Raw genomic sequence first — 6,846 nt, 5'->3', positions numbered from 1 at the left:
TAATATTCCAGTAATAACCACCTTAGAGGGCAAATAACCCAATTAATGCCCAGAGACCAGGAGGACACATCATACATCATCAGCGTGTTCACGTCCGCTCTGTACACTGTAAAAAAATCCGTAGAAATTGCAGCTGAGTTGCCGGTAATTTACCGTAGATTTAAATTTATGTTATTTACTGGCAACATTTTGTTCAAAGTTAATGAACATTAAACATTTACAAGTCTTTGTCTTTACAGGGTAAAACTAAAAAACAGCATCAAGCAAAACATTCTGGGAAACAAAATCTGAAGCAAAAAACAGAAAAAGGTTGATGTAAAATCTCTTTTTCAACCACTGGTTGGATTGCTGAAGGCTACAGGTTGCTGGTCAAGACAACGATATCTCAAGAAATGTAGGTTTGTTTATTGAATAAGAAATGTGTGGTTCTGAAACAGATTAATAAAGTACAAACATGAATATGTAAATATTACAACGGTTAAATAATCAATTAGTAAACAGATTAATAATGAATAACAACTAATACACTACAACTCTGCATTTATACTATAATTATAACTACTTATATTATAAACTTAAACACAAACACATAGAAAGTGTGTTATTTATGTGCATGCACAGTTCACGTGCTCGTCTCTGCCGTGCACGTGCAATGGCGCTGCTATTATGCAAAACTTAGAGCGCATGTGCGTTGTTAACATGTAAAGAAGCATTTATGATTTTAAATGAATAAATATAAACAAATACACATAACAAGAATGCTAAACGGATAAAGTAATAGTTGATTGGATATCATCGAATCATATTATCATCGAATAATAGTTAGAGTGTAAACATCTGCATGTTATCACACCAATCATAACTATAATATGTAAACATCCTATAAAGTTACTTATATACATATATCTAATTACTTACATCGTGATGCACGCACACGTATACATAATCAATAAACACTTCAATAATTTGGCACTTAATCCACCTGTTTCGGTCTATAAACTATCTACAACGTGCAGCCAACTCCGCTATACGGTTCTCTCTCCCGCTCCGTAACCTAGCAACCCCAGTGCGAACTTTTGGAACAGTCCATTTCTGATGAAACGATAGGGGTGTTTGGGAAAGTCCATGTAGTAGGCATTTAGTTTCTACAGCCGCCCCCAAATTCACCTTGTGAATTTGATTTATAAAAGTGGCTCATCTTTCTATCAGTCCAGGATGGGAGTTAATCATGGAGAGGGGGCAGACATACTAACTTGGCTACAGGTCGGGTGTAAGTTTTGTCTTTCACCTGTATCTCTGCCGATCTAATTCTCTTATCAGTTCCAGGATGTACCTGAACAACCTTTCCCACCGGCCACAAAGCACGTGGCAATTGCTGGTCTATGATCATAACGGTATCTCCAATCTGCAGATCAGTTCCTCCTGTTTTCCATTTCTGCCTAATCTGAAGGTTTGGTAGGTAGTGACGAATAAAGTGTCTCCAAAAGTGATCAGCGAGGAGCTGACTGTGCTTCCATCTTCTACGGCTCAGGAGTTCAGAATCATGGTATGTGACTTGAGGTAATGAGGCATCCCGCCGCCCCATCAACAAGAGGTTTGGAGTCACTTGGTCTGGATCCGCAATGTCAGAAGAGGTGTAGGCAATGGGTTTGGAGTTGAGAATACCTTCTATTTCTATAAGGACTGTTCTCAGTACTTCTTCACTGACCGTCTGGGCGCCAAGTGTGACTTGAAGCGCTGCCTTTAGAGAACGTATTTCTCTCTCCCAGCATCCTCCGAAGTGAGGCGCACTGGGTGGGTTAAAGAGAAATCTTATCTGCTGGCTGGCGAGGTGAGCTTGTAACTCAGGATGAAGAGCCATAAACGATTCTCTTAGTTCTCTTTCTCCTCCTCTGAAATTGGTACCCTGGTCTGCCAAAAGCTCAAAGGGTTTGCTGCGTCTGGCTATGAATCTCCGTAGGGCCATCAAGAAGGAATCTGTGTCCATACTGGTAAGTATATCAATATGGACTGCCCGTGAGGTCATGCATTTAAAAATGATTCCCCATCTCTTTTCATTCCTACGTCCCACTTTTATAGTGTAAGGTCCGAAACAGTCTACACCCGTAGTTAAGCACAGTTAAGCACAGTCGTGGAATCAGACCACAGAGTAATGCTTTGGATAGGCAAAGTTAGCTCTGTTCTAAAAACTTTTGCAAGTTTTGCGCCAGTCAGAGCAGGAATGTGCGTTGTTAACATGTAAAGAAGCATTTATGATTTTAAATGAATAAATATAAACAAATACACATAACAAGAATGCTAAACGGATAAAGTAATAGTTGATTGGATATCATCGAATCATATTATCATCGAATAATAGTTAGAGTGTAAACATCTGCATGTTATCACACCAATCATAACTATAATATGTAAACATCTGCAGTCAGAGCAGCGCATAGCTCCAAGCGAGGAATGGTTTGCTGTTTCTTAGGAGCTACACGGGATCGGGCGGTGACAAAGGCTACTTCCACTCTACCCTGGTCTTCCGTCCGCAGGTATGCTACGGAGCCGTAAGCTTGCTCTGAAGCATCACAGAAAATATGAATCTGCCTTACACTATTATGATGATCGAGCTCTTTGCTACAGTAACACCTCGGCCAGTTGATGTTCTGTAATCAACCTGTTCAGGGTTGAGTTTCATGATGTAGCCGGCTTTCTGTAACCTGACTATCTCTTCCTGGTATGCTGCTGCCTGATCAGGTTTTCTTTCCAACCGATTTTCAATTCCCCGTAATTGTGGCAGTACAGCTTCTTTGGGTGCATGAAGGGATGGCATGTTCTTAACACATAGCAGAGGGGTTGCATATCGCTGGACTCCATCAACGTCTACTCTCACTGTTTTGTCTTGGAGTAGCTGTATGGACTCCTGGTCTTGTCGTGACCTTGTTAGTACTTTCTCACTCTGAAATGGGAGGATGTCCATTTTCCACAGTTTCTCCACATCAGCATACAGGCTGTCAATGGGTCGCAGGCTAGTGAAGAGACAATGCTGTGGGGAAAATCTGGTTGTTATATCTTGTGCTGGACCCTGTAATGTCCATCCCAAGCGTGTTCTCACAGCAGCAGGGCCTCCCGATGGGCCTAGTCTGACTGGTTCTATGGGTGTTATGAGGTGAGGGCAGTCAGAACCAATAAGAATCACAGGTTTCACATTGTGAAAATGCTGAAGCGGCAGACCTGCAAGGTGTTTGTATCTTTTCTGAAGTACCTTGACTGGGTGGGTGTGCTCTGCTAGTCCCAGGCTGTCAGCTGTAAAGGCACTCCGAATCCTGAAAACCTTACGAGGGTTATCCATTGAAGACACTGTGAATGTTACAGCCGCCCCATGAATGGTCTGTGTCTCTTGCCTGACTGTGCGAAGGGCTAAGTCCTCTGGCTGTCCCTTCAGTTTTAGCTTCTGTACTGCATCATTGAGGATAATGGTTCGCTCTGACCCATCATCAAGTACAGCATAAGCCTCCATAGCTTTGTTGCCATTTCTGAGCAAAACTTTGGTCACTTTTAACAGAATCTTGTTGTCACAGGTGGGACGATCAACATATAATACTGCACTGGTCGGAACAGATTCTTCTGTTTCTCTACCTTTCTCCTTTACATCATGTAGTGCAACCAAGTGCTTTCTGTTACAGGTTTGACAGAGAACTTTCAGAGTGCAGTAAGCTGCTTGGTGACCGCGTCCACAGCGCCAGCATCTATTCTGGCTCCTAATCCATGTCACTTTCTGTTCTTTGCTGAGTAACTTAAAGCTCTCACAGTTATTCAGGTAATGTCTGTTGTTATCACAGTATGCACAGTAAGCATTCACCCATTCTCTCTTAGCCGCAGTTGGTCTCTGTTGATCAGCTGGTGATACTGAAGCAGCCTTTGGTTTCTCTGTTCCAAGGAAAATGGCAGTGGGTTTGCGGTTTTGCCTATACTCTTTCCTCATTTCCTTTCTCTGAACCGATGACACTTGTTTGAGTTGCGGGCTGTAATCAGTGTGGTCTTCCTGAACCTGAAGCTCGTACTCAAGCCATTCGGCGAAGTCCAGTAATGTAGGAATGGTAACTCCCAGAGGATGTATGTACCTATTAAAACTGGACCTGAGGTCATGTGGTAGTTTGCTCATAAGTCTGGAAACATGTGATCCACACTCCAGCTCAGTCATTCCATTCTGGCCAAGTTGTTCCAACATACTAACCAATGAGCGTACATGGAGTCCAAACAGCCGAAAAGCTTTCACATCACCGCTACGAATGTTTGGTCCATCCATCAGATCTGCGATGCGTTGTAAGGCTAACTGGTGGGGTTGACCGTACATTTTGTTTAGTGCTCTCATGGTATTAGTAAAAGGAAACCTTGAATTACTGTATGAATCTGACACAAGAAGTGCCTCCTCCAACTTCAGGTGGTCAGTAAGTATCTGAAATTTAAAATGCTCAGTTGCATCCTCAGGCAGAATGTTCTCAAGGGCTATTCTGAGTCTAGAGAATTGTCTTGGATCAGCAGATGTTAGAAAGGGTATGGTTGGAGCAGGACCCTTGTATGTTTTCTCCTGTGTAAATGAAGGCTGGCTAACATCTTGAGTCTTATTTGGATGAGCAGGTGGCATTTGCTCATGTACTGGAGTCTCAAACTTTGACTGATGAGATGAGATGTGCTGAGAAGATGGGGGATATCTGGGTTGAAACGGGCTGCTGTGTCGTACTCGCGATTGTACTCTTTCGTGAGCAAAGGGAGAAATGTCTAAATTCCTGAAGTCCTCAGTTAAGTCAGTGTACTCGTCCTTTTGAACTGGGTGCAGTGCTCTCATGGAAGCAGGTGGTGGCGCTCTTGTCCGTGGAGCTGGCACTGGATGATATGAGTATGAGGTCTCTGGACTAGCCACTGGAACGAAGGATGCGGGTGGTGGTATTACTGACTGAGCTCTCTGTTCTGTTTTCAGGCTTTGTAGCTCCTGATGTAACATGGCATTCTGCATTCGCATCTCCTGTAATGCCGACATAATTAATGGCAGCTGACTAGTTTGACGACGTAAATCAGCGCTATCATTCTGCACTGTACGTAACATAGCTTTAAGCTCGACATCTTCTCCTTGTTCATCAGATGCATACCACTCATCTTCTAATTTCCATTTCTCATACTCTGCCACCTGACTAATAGGCGAAGTCGATCTGGAATTATCTGCATTGCTTGGGGGCTGTACTCTGCTTCGCCCTGTCATAGGGAGTGACTGTAGATGCTGTAATGGATCACCAAGCTCATAATCTACCAAATGAGCTGGGGGTTTAACTTGTCGTCGTGGACGTACAACAGTTGCTTCTTTCCTTGGTTGAGACATCTCTGTAGCCAGTCAGCATCCGGCTCGAAGGACCATGTAAAATCTCTTTTTCAACCACTGGTTGGATTGCTGAAGGCTACAGGTTGCTGGTCAAGACAACGATATCTCAAGAAATGTAGGTTTGTTTATTGAATAAGAAATGTGTGGTTCTGAAACAGATTAATAAAGTACAAACATGAATATGTAAATATTACAACGGTTAAATAATCAATTAGTAAACAGATTAATAATGAATAACAACTAATACACTACAACTCTGCATTTATACTATAATTATAACTACTTATATTATAAACTTAAACACAAACACATAGAAAGTGTGTTATTTATGTGCATGCACAGTTCACGTGCTCGTCTCTGCCGTGCACGTGCAATGGCGCTGCTATTATGCAAAACTTAGAGCGCATGTGCGTTGTTAACATGTAAAGAAGCATTTATGATTTTAAATGAATAAATATAAACAAATACACATAACAAGAATGCTAAACGGATAAAGTAATAGTTGATTGGATATCATCGAATCATATTATCATTGAATAATAGTTAAAGTGTAAACATCTGCATGTTATCACACCAATCATAACTATAATATGTAAACATCCTATAAAGTTTCTTATATACATATATCTAATTACTTACATCGTGATGCACGCACACGTATACATAATGTTGGACTTTAAGGCGTCCATCTGCATGTTCATAATTGGAGGAAAGACACAAATATCTAAATTGAATATTTATTGATCAGATATGAAAAAGTTTACAGCGCCGGGTTGTCTCAAGTCTTAACAGCAAGATTCGACCAACAACAACCAGCTCAGGACAAAAACATGGGTATTTATCGTCGTTCATTCTTCAACATTCTCCTCCCCCAGATGGCTGTTTTCCTTATCAGATTCCATCACCACATACCTGTGGGGGGTTGCATAGCAAACAGACAGAAAGACATACACAGACCATTCTGTTCCCTGGGGCATTATGTCCTTATTTGGACATCTTTGTAACTTTGTAAAACATAATTATTCAACAACACAACAATACTCCATTGTTCATAAATTGGTTAAATGCATTCATTAGTTAAACATACTAATTTTCACTTTCTCTAAATGTAACATAGTTATAAAGCAAGCAACTTGTTTATTGAAACCATCTGTTCTGTGTGTTTTCCCTTCAGGGCTTTTTCTATAGCCCCCCTGGCTCCCACACACACATCAGCCACTTTGTGCCCTCGAGCATTTCATCCCTACATGTCAATGTCTTATTACAGGGCAATCTTCTACATTAGTCATGGGCACAAAGGCATAATCATTTATATATTTTAACACATTAATATTCATAGCAACATGTAATTTTATAAATCCAAACACCTCTACATGTAACAATCTGGAAATGAATGATTGCCAGTGAACTAATATCAAAAGCATGCACTTCTTTGTCTGTGTGTTTTCTCCTTAAAGCTTTGCTCTTATCTCGGCCATCACCAGCTG

General features: G+C 41.3%; 1 protein-coding gene across 6 annotated transcripts in view; it reads right to left on the bottom strand.

The window, feature by feature from the left end:
- LOC129437115 (uncharacterized) overlaps positions 1 to 6,846 on the bottom strand; it is a 135,223-nt gene that overhangs the window by 102,187 nt on the left and 26,190 nt on the right. The window lies entirely within an intron of this gene.

This window comes from Misgurnus anguillicaudatus, unplaced genomic scaffold (genome assembly GCF_027580225.2).
Source record: "Misgurnus anguillicaudatus unplaced genomic scaffold, ASM2758022v2 HiC_scaffold_33, whole genome shotgun sequence".
Classification (NCBI taxonomy): domain Eukaryota; kingdom Metazoa; phylum Chordata; class Actinopteri; order Cypriniformes; family Cobitidae; genus Misgurnus; species Misgurnus anguillicaudatus.
The sequence above is the reverse complement of the archived record's forward strand: the minus strand, read 5'-3'. Positions and strand labels throughout refer to the sequence as shown.